Source organism: Ascaphus truei, chromosome 9 (assembly GCF_040206685.1).
Source record: "Ascaphus truei isolate aAscTru1 chromosome 9, aAscTru1.hap1, whole genome shotgun sequence".
Lineage (NCBI taxonomy): Eukaryota > Metazoa > Chordata > Amphibia > Anura > Ascaphidae > Ascaphus > Ascaphus truei.
In genome coordinates, this window is record NC_134491.1 from 42,208,645 (window position 1) to 42,224,175 (window position 15,531).

Genomic DNA, 15,531 nt, shown 5'->3' on the forward strand with positions numbered 1-15,531 from the left:
ATGATCGTGTGCTGATACATACTGTCCCGTGCCTCCTGCCCTGATACATACTGTCCCCCTCCTCTCCTGCCCTGATACATACTGTCCCCCTCCTCTCCTGCCCTGATACATACTGTCCCATGCCTCTCCTGCCCTGATACATACTGTCCCGTGCCTCCTGCCCTGATACATACTGTCCCCCTCCTCTCCTGCCCTGATACATACTGTCCCGCTCCTCTCCTGCCCTGATACATACAGTCCCGCTCCTCTCCTGCCCTGATACATACTGTCCCATGCCTCTCCTGCCCTGATACATACTGTCCCCCTCCTCTCCTGCCCTGATACATACTGTCCCCCTCCTCTACTACCCTGATACATACTGTCCCGCTCCTCTCCTGCCCTGATACATACAGTCCCGCTCCTCTCCTGCCCTGATATATACTGTCCCATGCCTCTCTTGCCCTGATACATACTGTCCCCCTCCTCTCCTGCCCTGATACATACTGTCCCCCTCCTCTCCTGCCCTGATACATACTGTCCCACTCCTCTCCTGCCCTGATACATACTGTCCCATGCCTCTCCTGCCCTGATACATACAGTTCCGTGCCTCCTGCCCTGATACATACTGTCCCCCTCCTCTCCTGCCATGATATATACTGTCCCCCTCCTCTCCTGCCCTGATACATATAGTCCCGCTCCTCTCCTGCCCTGATACATACTGTCCCATGCGTCTCCTGCCCTGATACATACAGTCCTGTGCCTCTCCTGCCCTGATACATACAGTCCTGTGCCTCTCCTGCCCTGATACATACTGTCCCACTCCTCTCCTGCCCTGATACATACTGTCCCGCTCCTCTCCTGCCCAGATACATACTGTCCTGCTCCTCTCCTGCTCTGATACATACTGCCCTGCTCTTCTCCTGCTCTGATACATACTGCCCCGTGCCTCTCCTTCCCTGATACATACTGCCCCGTGCCTCTCCTGCCCTAATACATACTGTTCCGCGCCTCTCCTGCCTTGATACATACTGTCCCGCGCCTCTCCTGCCCTGATACATACTGTCCCATGCCTCTCCTGCCCTGATACATACTGTCCCATGCCTCTCCTGCTCTGATACATACTGTCCCATGCCTCTCCTGCCCTGATACATACTGTCCCATGCCTCTCCTGCGCTGATACATACTGTCCCATGCCTCTCCTGCCCTGATACATACTGTCCCCCTCCTCTCCTGCCCTGATACATACTGTCCCCCTCCTCTCCTGCCCTGATACATACTGTCCCGCGCCTCTCCTGCCCTGATACATTCTGTCCCCCTCCTCTCCTGCCCTGATACATACTGTCCCGCGCCTCTCCTGCCTGGATACATACTATCTTGTGCCTCTCCTGCCCTGATACATACTATCCCATGCCTCTCCTGCCCTGATACATACTGTCCCCCTCCTCTCCTGCCCTGATACATACTGTCCCGCGCCTCTCCTGCCCTGATACATACTGTCCCATGCCTCTCCTGCCCTGATACATACTGTCCCCCTCCTCTCCTGCCCTGATACATACTGTCCCGCGCCTCTCCTGCCCTGATACATACTGTCCCCCTCCTCTCCTGCCCTGATACATACTGTACCGCGCCTCTCCTGCCTGGATACATACTGTCTTGTGCCTCTCCTGCCCTGATACATACTGTCCCATGCCTCTCCTGCCCTGATACATACTGTCCGTGCCTCTCATGCCCTGATACATACTGTCCCCCATCTCTCCTGCCCGATACATACTGTCCCGCTCCTCTCCTGCTCTGATACATAATGTCCCCCATCTCTCCTGCCCTGATACATACTGTCCCCCTCCTCTCCTGCCCTGATACATACTGTCCCGTTCCTCTCCTGCCCTGATACATACTGTCCCCTACTCTCCTGTCCTGATACATACTGTCCCCCATCTCTCCTGCCCTGATACATACTGTCCCGCTCCTCTCCTGCCCTCATACATACTGTCCCGTGCCTCTCCTGCCCTGATACATACTGTCCCGCTCCTCTCCTGCCCTGATACATACTGTCCCCCTCCTCTCCTGCCCTGATACATACTGTCCCGTGCCTCTCCTGTCCTGATACATACTGTCCCGCGCCTCTCCTGCCCGGATACATACTGTCCCGCTCCTCTCCTGTCCTGATACATACTGTCCCGTGTCTCTCCTGCCCGGATACATACTGTCCCCCTCCTCTCCTGTCCTGATACATACTGTCCCCTCCTCTCCTGCCCCGATACATACTGTCCCGCTCCTCTCCAGCCCTGATACATACTGTCCCCCTCCTCTCCTGCCCTGATACATACTGTCCCCCTCCTCTCTTGCACAGATTCATACTGTGCCGCGCCTTTCCTGCCCGGATACATACTGTCCCCCTCCTCTCCTACCCTGATACATACTGTCCCCTCCTCTCCTGTCCTGATACATACTGTCCTGTTCCTCTCCTGCCCTGATACATACTGGCCCGTTCCTCTCCTGCCCTGATACATACTGTCCCATGCCTCTCCTGCCCTGATACATACTGTCCCTTTCCTCTCCTGCCCGGATACATACTGGCCCGTTCCTCTCCTGCCCTGATACATACTGTCCCGTGTCTCTCCTGCCCGGATACATACTGTCCCCCTCCTCTCCTGTCCTGATACATACTGTCCCCTCCTCTCCTGCTCCGATACATACTGTCCCGCTCCTCTCCAGCCCTGATACATACTGTCCCCCTCCTCTCCTGCCCTGATACATACTGTCCGCCTCCTCTCCTGCACAGATTCATACTGTCCCGCGCCTCTCCTGCCCGGATACATACTGTCCCCCTCCTCTCCTGCCCTGATACATACTGTCCCCTCCTCTCCTGTCCTGATACATACTGTCCTGTTCCTCTCCTGCCCGGATACATACTGGCCCGTTCCTCTCCTGCCCTGATACATACTGTCCCATGCCTCTCCTGCCCTGATACATACTGTCCCGTTCCTCTCCTGCCCGGATACATACTGGCCCGTTCCTCTCCTGCCCTGATACATACTGTCCCCCTCCTCTCCTGCCCTGATACATACTGTCCCCCTCCTCTCCTGCCCTGATACATACTGTCCCCCTCCTCTCCTGCCCTGATACATACTGTCCCCTCCTGTCCTGATACATACTGTCCCGTTCCTCTCCTGCCCTGATACATACTGTCCTGCTCCTCTCCTGCCCTGATACATACTGTCTCGCTCCTCTCTTGTCCTGATACATACTGTCCCGCTCCTCTCCTGCCCGTATACATACTGTCCCACGCCTCTCCTGCCCGGATACATACTGTCACGCTCCTCTCCTGCCCGGATACATACAGTCCCGCTCCTCTCCTGCCCTGATATATACTGTCCCGTGCCTCTCCTGCCCTGATACATACTGTCCCCTCCTCTCCTGCCCTGATACATACTGTACCGCTCCTCTCCTGCTCGGATACATACCGCCCCGCTCCTCTCCTGCCCTGATACATACTGTCCCGTGTCTCTCCTGCCCTGATACATACTGTCCCGCACCTCTCCTGCCCTGATACATACTGTCCCATGCCTCTCCTGCCCTGATACATACTGTCCCGTGTCTCTCCTGCCCTGATACATACTGTCCCGCGCCTCTCCTGCCCTGATACATACTGTCCCGTGCCTCTCCTGCCCTGATACATACTGTCCCGCTCCTCTCCTGCCCTGATACATACTGGCCCCTCCTCTCCTGCCCTGATACATACTGTCCCGTTCCTCTCCTGCCCGGATACATCCTGTCCCGTGCCTCTCCTGCCCTGATACATTCTGTCCCACTCCTCTCCTGCCCTGATACATACTGTCCCCCTCCTCTCCTGCCCTGATACATTCTGTCCCCCTCCTCTCCTGCCCTGATACATACTGTCCCACTCCTCTCCTGCCCTGATACATACTGCCCCGCTCCTCTCCTGCCCTTATACATCCTGTCCCGCGCCTCTCCTGCCCTGATACATTCTGTCCCGCTTCTCTCCTGCCCTGATACATACTGTCCCCCTCCTCTCCTGCCCTGATACATACTGTCCCCCTCCTCTCCTGCCCTGATACATGCTGTCCCGCGCCTCTCCTGCCCTGATACATACAGTCCCGCTCCTCTCCTGCCCTGATACATACTGTCCCCCTCCTCTCCTGCCCTGATACATGCTGTCCCGCGCCTCTCCTGCCCTGATAGGTACAGTCCCGCTCCTCTCCTTCCCGGATACATACTGTCCCGCTCCTCTCCTGCCCTTATACATACTGTCCCGCTCCTCTCCTGTTCTCGGACATTATGTATAAGTGAGCCGGCATTAAACAGCCGACTGGAATGGGGATGAGCTTGAGGGGCCACACATGCAGCCCTTGAAGTATATCATGTTGCGTACTACTCCTATATTGCTTTTTGGCAGACACAGGGCAACATCAGTGCAACGAACCTTGATACATTGACATATTCTAAACAGCCAGCCTATTAGCCTGAATCAAACTCACTCATCCCTACATCAGTCTTCAAGGCTTGTTCTCTACGTCTAAAACAGCTACTTAAATTGAGGGAGACACACCGACTTTGTGTTGGTCTTTTATATTGGAAATTGCCACAATGAAAAGCAGATATTATTATTTATTACTAATGCAGTGTATAATTCGTTTAGATTGATGTCATGACTCAGCCGGGGAACACAAAGGTGTCTGTTTGTTGTCATGACATTGAATTGCTTGTTACATCTTATAATCTAATACTGTAAATTAGCAGAAACCAGATGAATGTGTTATTTGTTTTTTGTAACCCCCGAGGCACATAACATCGTTAGCATCCAAGAAAACCACACATCTGCCATGATTGTAAATCAATACTCTCATTGTAACTCAATTCACCACTTTACAGTATTTTCACATTCTTAATTATACTCAACAAAAAATTGTGCTAACTATATTTTTCTACTTATCTCTTTTTTTCATCTTCACGAAGGGTTTTAGACAAAATTGCAGCCCTTTCTAGAAATATATAAATCATATTTTATAATAATCTTGAATATCTTTCCTGGCCTACGCCCCCGTGCTCTGCTTACAGAAAATGAAACCTAATTGTAACGAACGGGGAGTCACGCCGCTCTCGGCGTGCTCCCCACTTACCTGCAGCCCTGCCAGGGCTTCCCGCGTCTCACACGGATCCCTCCTCCAGGACGCCGAGCTCAGTTTCCCCTGTGCGCGCGCGCACGTCAGTCCTCTTCTTCTGCCTTCGGGTCTAGGCGTGTGCCCGCTCACGCATCCACAGGCGCAGCCACACGGAGGCGCGGCCACACGGAGGCGCACCAGCCTCTTAAAGGCACAGTACATATTTCCATTGCTGCAATCCAATATACCAGTTCTTCTAGGATCTATAGCCCCTCCTCCAGGAACTCATCTAGACCTATCCCTGTCTCAGCCTGGCCCATTCACACACCCCCACCTTGCTACTCTGCCATTGGACCCTCTTGCCTATATATACCCTGCAGCTTCATTAACTCGTCGGCTGAGCATAGAACCAGTTGTTCTCATCACTCTCTGCCTCCCTAGTCCTGTCTTGTTTTGCAGTCTTCCTCGTGTACCGAACCCGGCTTCCTCTACGACTATCCGCACCTCTGGCATCCCGAACTTGGCATACGGCAATACGACTCTCCGCACCTCTGGCATCCCGAACCCGGCAAACGGTAACGATTACATTCCTGTCTCTAACCCCGGACTTGGCGAACAGCACCCTCTACCATCCGTACCTCTCCTGCCCCGACTCGGACTCCCAGACCACTCTACTCTCAAGACATGCTCTCGTGGCTGTGGGTGGCGTTATATCCTATCCCACCTCAGCACCGCGGTCCCGCCTCGTTTGTGGTGAGCTCGTCCTGACACTAATGCAGCATCAATACAAAGAGCAGAGTAGCACAGCTCATGTAAATAAGATGTAAGGTGTTCTACAGCAGGGGTGCGCAAACCTTTCCCCTTGCTCGTGCCCCCCCAACCCCCCCCCCCCCCCCATCCTTTTACCTTGTCTCCGAAGTCAAATCACGCCGCTGGGTCATGTGACATCACGTTTCCATGGCAGCACGTCGCCGGAGGTAAGGGAAGTTGAAGGCCTCACGCGATCCCCGGAATGTAATTTAAATGCTTTGGAGGAGAGCGCTAGGCCTCTGTAAGCACCACGCCCCCCAGTTTGCGCACCCCTGTTCTAAGGTTTTGCATTACTTAGTAAACTATGAGCACTGTTTCTTTTCTAGGACCGGCCCGTTACGTTTGATTAATGCCTATCTGAACTGACCTCTTACCAAGATAAGTAACCAGTGAAGAGGCGGATAAATCAAGGTGCTGCCGGTGCAAGGAAAAACCGGGGAAACTCACCAGAAAATGAAAGTAAAATCTATTTATTGGACTACATAAAAAATATGAACAAAACACAATTGGCTCCTCCTCCCACGCGTTTCACGCCCCCTGTGGCGCTTTTTGAAGCTTTATCCTTGGAGCGGCAGCACCTTGATCTATCCACCTCTTCATTTGCTATTTTGGGTTGAGTGGGCGCTGTTTGGGGGTCACAGAGGAGCTTCTGAAGCAGCAGAATCTTTGCCCACAGATCAGCTGAACCAGGACGACGGAGCATGATCGTGAGTAATGTTACTCCACACCGACTGCAGTCTAGATAGAGGGGCTATGATCTGAGGCTCAAACCTACAGTGTACAGGTACTCACTATCTGCCAAGTTCGGTGTCTTTGCCCTATATATCACTAGCTGCAATATTACAGACATACCTCCTTTAAAACCCCTCCACAAAGACTCCGGTTCAATTGCTATAACTTCGCTACAATTTGCACTCTTTTATTCATTTTTTGTCCTTTTGTTGAAGATAAATAACCTGCAAGAGTCTTTGCACTAAACCGCTGCTCCGTGACTGGTGTTTGGAAGTGGGTAGAGGACATCAGACAGCGTGGGGCAGACGCCAGAGGAATTACTGGCTGGCACCTGGAATGCTTCTGAAACTCTATACTGATGAGACCCAAAAGGTTGCAATAGCTGTCTGTGAGTAGGTTTATTGGCTCTGCACTTCTTTTACCCAGGCTGTGCTGCCCAAACTGTGTAACACGGCAGGCATAAGCTTATAGGGGTCCATGTTAAAATGGACAAGATGCAAAAGGTCAACACTGTGTGTGCTCATGTGCATGTCATTACCCAGAATCCCTGGCTGCAGTGGAAGCACTGTATGCTAAGAGATAATGGGGAAGGGCGGGGTTGCCGACCTGTCTGAGAGGTGTGAATGTGCTCACAGGTGGGGTTTTTATTTGCTGAAACTCTACAGAAAGAATTTAAACATGTGGGCCCATATTTACTGCGCGGTCTTTGAATTGGCTGTAATGTGTCTTCTAGTGCCAGGTGTTTTATGGCTAATAGTCATAATAGTCATACTAGTGTGTAACCGAGCCCCCTACCCTGCCTCCGGTGCGGGGGAGCTGGAGGTTAGTTGGCCGGAGCTCCGCGCGATCAGGAGGTGGGGGTGGCCATTTTGAGTATTGCGGTGAGGTGCGCATGCGCAGTGTGTAAAGTGCAGTGGCCATTTTAGGACGGTGATGTAGATGCAGGACTACAAGTCACAGAATCCCTAGAGGGAGGGACTGCCCACGTGGGGCCATCCCAGCCAATGGGATTTGTGCAGGCAGGAGGAAGAGGATATCTTTCGCGAGCGGAAAGCCCGCGAGTCAGTCGGACGGAGGGCGGCAAGACAGCAGGTAGTGTCCAGGGAGCAGTACCTCCTGGACTAGGCCTAGACCTTGCCCCCCTAGGCCACAGCTAGGCCCTGAGTCAACCTAAGCCAAGTGATGTAAGGGAAGCCCCAGATAGCGACTCTTCCCATTAGTGTAGAGTACTGCGCTGCTGACCAGATGGCCACGTGGTGCCCTCGGACCTGGGACCAGGCCACAGGACCCTGAGACATTCAGGTGAGACAGTCCAGCCGGAGCTCACCCCACAGGGCGGATCAGGACCCTTAGGAGAGAGGGGATTTGTGTTGGAGACCCCGCTATGTGGGACCCGCTCCAAACCATCGCAACAAGCAGCACCTGGGTACTGGAGTACCCATGCAGGGACCCAACGTGATCCACAGGGGTGGCGCTACCTCACACTTGGGTGGGGACTTGCTGGGACAGGACACCAGGGGTGTTGGTGCCACGGCACCCTCAGTACTTTGGGGGAACCGCCAAGTGTTGGGTCATTGGGGTTATCTGTGGGTACAGTTACTGTGTGTCATATGTGTGTACGGTAGTGTTATGTATAGTAAAGCTTAGTTATATACTTGGTGTGGTGTATTACTATTTCTGTGTGTTGGTCCTTGAGGGGCTATCCCGCCAACGCTTGGATCCCTCATAGGTGGAGGCGCTGTTCTGCAAGGAGAAGGAGCTCACCCGAGGCTCCCAGCGGCGGAGGCTTAGGCTCCTGTGAGTAAACAAGTACAGCACCATGCGTAATTCCCTCATGCATAAGGAAAGGGGGCTACAAGTGTAATAGTCTCACAACACGCTCCTGTTACTGAGAGGAGCCGTGTTCCTAGGCATGAACTGCATATCCGAAAAGCCTTAAATCCTCCAATCCTCTTCTACATTCTGACCCACATTACCTCTTTCTGACGGCAAAAGACAGGCAACTGGAATCGGACTAATCTTAGTTTCACAATCCTACCGGTACCCGACTCGTGGTCAGTTCCACAACCCTCTATTCATTGTATTATTTATTTGTAACTTAGTAATGATTTACAATTATCCCTATTATTATTATTATTGTTATTATTATTATTAATGCTTCTCCTTTTTCTGGGAAAGTGGCTGTCCCATTGAAAACGACACAATCCCTGGCATTGTTGATCAAAAGCAACATGTTTATTTTATTAAAAATAAGCTACTAGACTGGGAGCTGAATTCCCACCCATAATAATCAGGACAGGGATCTTGAGAGTAAATATTTTACTGACATCTTGCCAACAGCACCCGTCCAGAAATAAGATGGGTCAAGTGGGCTTATTTAAAAAAGGCTGTGCAAATTAACATTACATTGGTGGTGATAGTGTACATGTTATAGCTTTGAAATATTCATAGTTACATTTAACTTTACACAGAAAATGTTTTACTTATTGATTAATTTGGAATGAATAATTATTTTGCTAAACACTAGGCTGACGTATAGATACTGGATAGAACTCTTGGGCCAGTATTGGGCCAGTATTGGTGGGGAACTCACGGGAATTGAATTCCAGCACTTTTATTTTCATAGATCAACAAGAACCTGCGGTGATTATAAAGTTATTAGGAATGGGGCGGGAATAATGGCAGGGAATGGATCTATGTTTTTCTGAAGATGGATTATTTACTGTAGTTTATTATTATTATTAATAATATTAATAACAATAACTTTATTTATACAGCACTTTTCTCCCAATGGGATTCAAAGCGCTTCACAGTTACCAAAAGGAAAAATAAGAAAATATTTAAGGTTATAAAAGAGACCAAACACAAGGAAAGATATAATACAGGATGGGACGGTACTGTAGCTATTAAATGTGGCTCAGGTTGAGGATCACTAATTAAATGCCTGGGTAAGCAGGTAGGTCCTGAGCCTGTTTTTGTATATTCCCAGAGAGGGGCCTCTCTGGCTATATGAGGTGACAGACTGTTCCAAAGAGTGGGAGCAGTGTAGCTAAAAGCTCATAAAGCAAACACAGAATCCGCACGTGCCTTCATTCTTGTGATTTCATTCGGTAAGATATTAAATAATAACACTGAGAAACCACAAAACACAGACCTTTATTTCAGAACTCCACATAACAGATTTTCTGTTATAATAAAATGATTTGGGAAAATGAAAAAGTGACGTCTTGATTTAAACAGCCAACAGCCAATAGTTCTTTCACGTTGAACTTCTCGTCTTGAGATATGATGTCATAGACCAGTAGTGCTTCCTCTACCTTTTTCGGTACTCTCGGACGTGCATTAGAATATACCCAGCTGGTGTAAGAAGACCCATTGCAAAAACGGTGAGTCCGATGACTGTCTCCTGGGTATTCAATAAAATAAAGTGCATGGAGCATTAATAAATACACACATCTGATTTTCACAATTATACAGGGTTTCAAAGTGCACAACAAGTTGCCTGTAGTAACCTGCACTTGCAAACGCCTTTGATGCTCTGCAATGCGCACCAAAAAGGTTAACGATTGGTTGGGCCATTGGCAACTGATTAGGCCCATGCTGAATAGCATAGTACTCCAGTTCACAGTTGGGGCTCACCTCCCCCCTATTTAACTTTGAACGTAGTGCAATATAATGTAATATTGAGACACTTCCAGCTGTCTCAGATTCTACAAGGATAAAAGCAAACCCCCCAAAATATTGAAAACCCTCAGAAATGAGAGCCAGTGACCACCCACTGCCTTTCAGTGCTACCTTATTCTATCACATTATTAAAACATATAACATTTAATAAAACATTTTGGGCCCTATTCACTAAACTGTGCTAAGCCTTCAGGCACCTTATAACCCATTCATTTAGCACCATTTGGTAAATATGGCCCTTTTTGTATAAACACACTGTATTTTTGTGTCTATAAACCGAAACCAGTGCTGCTAAGCAGCCAGCATGTTATTATTATTATCATGTTTCAGTATGATAGGTTTGTTACAAAACTCTGATCTATCAGGAGATTATAAATGTGTCGTGTAAATGCGCTCTCTTCTGCGACTCAGTAGGTCTCAGTTCTGTGTAGGCTGATTCCCAAACAGGATGTATGAATAGTAATCTCAGATGATTTGGCAAGACTCGGCTGTCTCTTCATTCATTAGTGGAACGTGGTATTCAGGGAAACTAGACCACGGATGAATAGGTTGCACAAGGTTGTATTGTGACGGTGAAGCTCAATCCCTGCGGAGCTACTGGTGCAGAACACCAGAAACAGAACAATTAGGAGAAAGAACAACAGATGAATTCCAAGCAAGACACAGCCTGCGTTCAGCATGGTTTTCTGAGAGGAAACTTATTAGGGAAGAAATCTCTCATTGTATAGGCTTCAGTAGCACATCGCTGGCCAACTCCAGTCCTCCAGGGTTACCAACAGGTCAGGTTTTAAAGATACCCCTGCTTCAGCACAGATTGCTCAATCAGTGGCTCAGTCAAAGACGGCACCACCTGTGCTGAAGCAGGGATATCCTGAAAACCTGACCTGTTGGTGGCCGTTGAGGACTGGAGTTGGCCTATCCTGCAGTAGGACATTGATGCCCCTCCTGGCAGTGAAAGGATTATAAAAGTGAAATAACTGCAATAGATTTAAAATACAAAATGTATATAAATAATATTTTGATTCTAATGTCCCCTCTTTTGCTGCTAGAATTCCCAGCATTGCACAAGCGGTGACAATAGTATATAAGGCGACAAGTGCAGTTTTAAATCATCTGTTTGGCAGCCTAGGTCTGCATTTGTCTTTGTGTGTTGCAGAGATCTTAGAATCAGACCCACGAAAAGTAACACTACCATTTGTTGGTGCCTTTGATAAACACATAGCACACACTGACCTGAGAGGTTTTTTACACATACACAGCCGACCACATTAACCAGTGGTCTAATAATAATAATAATAATAATAATTAGTATCCCCTGAGACACCTTAACTTGAATGGAGAGACGCACTTACCAAAACACCCTCCTACCGTCTGTAAATTCTCCCCACTTACCACATAGATTGTAAGCTCTTCAGGGCAGGGACTCCTTTCCCCATTGTTTTAGCTGAAGCACTTATTCCTATTGTGTTATAATGTTATGTCACGTGTAATGTAAATCGCTATGCACCTGGATGGCACTATATAAATAAAGATATACATACATACATACATATATGCATGACCTGCAAGGTGTCATAGGCACTGGACACTATCTTATGATAAGGCACCTATTAGTAAATACAGGATAATATGTGTAAGCTTGATTTAAAATGCTCTCAAATACTACAGTATGTATTGATATAGTCGTAACCACTAAGAAAGGCAAACGTTTTGTCTTTATAGATATTGGAAGTCTTATAGACCCTTGAGCGCTATAGAGGACCACAGTTCTCTGCAGTGCAATATATTGCTACCCCCTCCAACTATTAATGAGTTAAAGATCTCTGCACATTTGCAGCACTGAGTATATCTAGGCCTTATTGTCTCCAATAGCTGCTCAACGTTGCAATTTCTATCATTATCCTTAAATAATTTCCTTTGTTTCCTATAAAAAGATAATCACAGAATCACGGCGATTATTTGATGTCCTCTTATAGGCACAATCCCACTTAGCCCGTTCAATGTAGATTTTATTTCGTTTGCTAATCACTTATAGATTATAACATGGTGAAGGTAAAATCTGTTGCAAGTCTAGTATCCATAATACAAGGGAAAGAGAGTGCAGTCACCGTGGGGGCTGGGGGCTGGTGACTGCTATAGAATAAGTGGGTATTAAAATGTGCCACATGAGAATTCAGGAATTCATTTGAATTATCATTGCAAAGCCCCATTACGCAGTTGCAAACTGAATAGAAAATGTAATACTGTCACTTTGTACCCGTAGCATAGCTATGAGAATCCTTGTTGAAGGTGCAAGCAGTTTATTTATTAAACTAGAACAATGTACACAAGTACAGTTAATTTAACTGTTGGATAAGAACAACATACATGCATACAGGTAAAATGCACCTAGCCCATTCGTGTTTGAAATGACAAAGCATGTCCTAATAAAACAATACAGGTTTGGTATAGGTTACTCTGTTATTGACTGATTACCAGATACATGCTTGTGCTGCTTTTCTCCCAGCAAATGAATAAAGAAACACTTACAGCTGGTCCAACTTTTCCTTTGGGAGGTTTGCTGTGGATGCTGCTCAGCCTTTTCTGCACCCAAACTTTCCCCTGAAGTAATTGTTTAGGTATCAGGGGGAACTTCTGCATTGCAGCTGACATGTTTCCAAGGTCCTGTAACAGGAATGTTAGTAGATGGTGAGACAAAGCAACGAGCATGAAGAGAAGGCTGATATTAGTGGCTATGCGGTGCATTCGCTCTCTGGAGGGAAGATTAGCACCAGTCTAATGTGGGAAATAGATGGAATCAAACCAACTGGTGGAGAAGGAGGATCCCCACGTAGAAGACCTTCCCACTTATTTGTGGGCTGTGCAGAAGCATCAGTGGCAACCAAGATTCATTATGCTGTTAATTAACATTGACCCATTCAATTTAACTACCTGATGTGAGTGGACCTGTGAGACACAGTGGGAGATTAAGACCCTCTAGGGCCCCAAGACTTTGGGGGTCTTTCCTTGACGTGGCCCTCCTCCTGCTGCACACACACCTTACCTTGGGTGGGGTCCAGGGTCTGCAGCTCCATCCTATGGTCGGGCAAAAGTTCGATCAGGGCGCCGACAGGACGACGGGGAGTATGGCAGACAGTGACCGCCGGCCTGCAACATGGGGATCTTGGAGCTGCAACATCTGCCTATTGTAACCTATGGGGGGCCCTTAAACTTGGGGGGTACTAGGCAGGTGTCTTGTGGGTAATCTGGCACTGGTGAGACACCTATGCTTATCTTTCTTTATTCCCATTCAGTACTAACAAGGCTAATAACCAGGGCTCGACAAATGCAGTCGCCCGCTCGTCATGGGCGACTGCAGTTGGCCTGCTGGCGTGTCTCTTACCGGCGGCAGATGCAGCAGCGTGGTACAGTGTTCTCACGGCGTTCTTCATCAAATTTTGTCTTCACCTCCAACTCCCTTCAAAATGGCTGCGCGGCGTCAAATTACACCACGTTGCCATGACGAACGGAACCTACCGGCCACCCTGCAGCACGACCCGGTAGGGGAGGAGTGCGCGCACTGGCCTGGAAGTGGAAGCAGGTGCACAGACCCTTCACACACCCCAAGCGCTGTGAGCGGATAGGCCAGCCGCTTGGCAGGGATCGCATATGCAGCCCGCAGCGGGGAAGTATGGCGGAGTGACTAACTGACCAGTGTGTGTGTGTGTAAGTGGGAGAGTGTGTGTGTGTAAGTGGGAGAGTGTGTGTATTTGTGTGTGTGAGTGCGTGTATTTGTGTGTGTGTGTGAGTGCGTGTGTGTTTAAGTGGGAGAGAATGTGTTTGTGTGTGTGTGTGTGTGTGTGTGTGTGTGTGTGTGTGTGTGTGTGTGTGTGTGTGTGTGTGTGTGTGTGTGTGTGTGTAAGTGGGAGAGTGTGTGTATTTGTGTGTGTGTGTGTGAGAGAGAGAGTGCGTGTGTGTGTTTAAGTGGGAGAGAGATTGCGTGTGTGTGTTTAAGTGGGAAAGAATGTGTGTGTGTGTGTGTGTGTGTGTGTGTGTGTGTGTGTGTGTGTGTGTGTGTGTGTGTGTGTGTGTGTGTGTGTGTGTGTGTCAGTGGGAAAGTGTGTGTAAGCGGGAGTGTGTGTGTACGTGGGTATGTGTGGGAGAGTGTGCATGTGTGTGTGTCAGTGGGAGAGTGTGTGTGTGTGTGTGTTTGTAAATGGAAGAGAGGGAGTGTGTGTCATTGGGAGAGAAAGTGTGTGTGTCTCTGGGAGAGAGAGAGAGAGAGAGAGAGAGAGAGAGAGAGAGAGAGAGAGAGAGAGTGTTTGTGTGTGTGTGTGTGTGTACGGCGGAGAGGGAAGGGGGCGGGCGAGAGACGGGGTGAGGGTTGGGTCAAATTCTGGGGTTCCCCAAGCAAAAAGAGATTGAAAACCACTCATGTAACTCCCTGTTCTGACCTACCTCGGGTACTGCTGTCCCTCCCCATATTGCACCCGCGGCGGAGAGAAGTGGGGGTTGATGGAGAGAGAGGGAGAGAGAAGTGGGGGTTGATGGAGAGAGAGGGAGAGAGAAGTGGGGGTTGATGGAGAGAGAGGGAGAGAGAAGTGGGGGTTGATGGAGAGAGAGGGAGAGAGAAGTGGGGGTTGATGGAGAGAGAGGGAGAGAGAAGTGGGGGTTGAGGGAGAGAGAGAGAGGGAGAGGGAAGTGAGGGTTGAGGGAGAGAGATGGGGGGAAGGGAAAGAGGTGGGGGGTCCCCCAGTCTCGCAGCACCGAGCCGCCGGTCCCCTGGTCTCGCAGCACAGCCCCAGTCTCACTGCACAGCCCCCTGTCCCCCGGTCTCACCGCACAGCCCCAGTCTCACTGCACAGCCCCCTGTCCCCTGGTCTCACCGCACAGCCCCAGTCTCACTGCACAGCCCCTTGTCCCCCGGTCTCACCGCACAGCCCCAGTCTCACTGCACAGCCCCCTGTCCCCCGGTCTCACCGCACAGCCCAGTCTCACTGCACAGCCCCCTGTCCCCCGGTCTCACCGCACAGCCCCAGTCTCACTGCACAGCCCCCTGTCCCCCGGTCTCACCGCACAGCCCCAGTCTCACTGCACAGCCCCCTGTCCCCCGGTCTCACCGCACAGCCCCAGTCTCACTGCACAGCCCCTTGTCCCCCGGTCTCACCGCACAGCCCCCTGTCCCCTGGTCTCACCGCACAGCCCCAGTCTCACTGCACAGCCC

The 15,531-nt window shown here is 49.7% G+C and overlaps 1 long non-coding RNA gene across 1 annotated transcript; it reads right to left on the reverse strand.

Annotated features, from left to right (window-relative positions):
- Positions 1-9,781: 9,781 nt before the first annotated feature.
- Positions 9,782-13,144, reverse strand: LOC142502273 (uncharacterized). Its single transcript, XR_012803707.1, has 2 exons — positions 12,858-13,144; positions 9,782-10,050 (listed from the first exon to the last, which is right to left on the reverse strand). It is a non-coding gene; the product is annotated as an uncharacterized LOC142502273 (long non-coding RNA).
- Between the last annotated feature and the right edge of the window lie 2,387 nt (positions 13,145-15,531).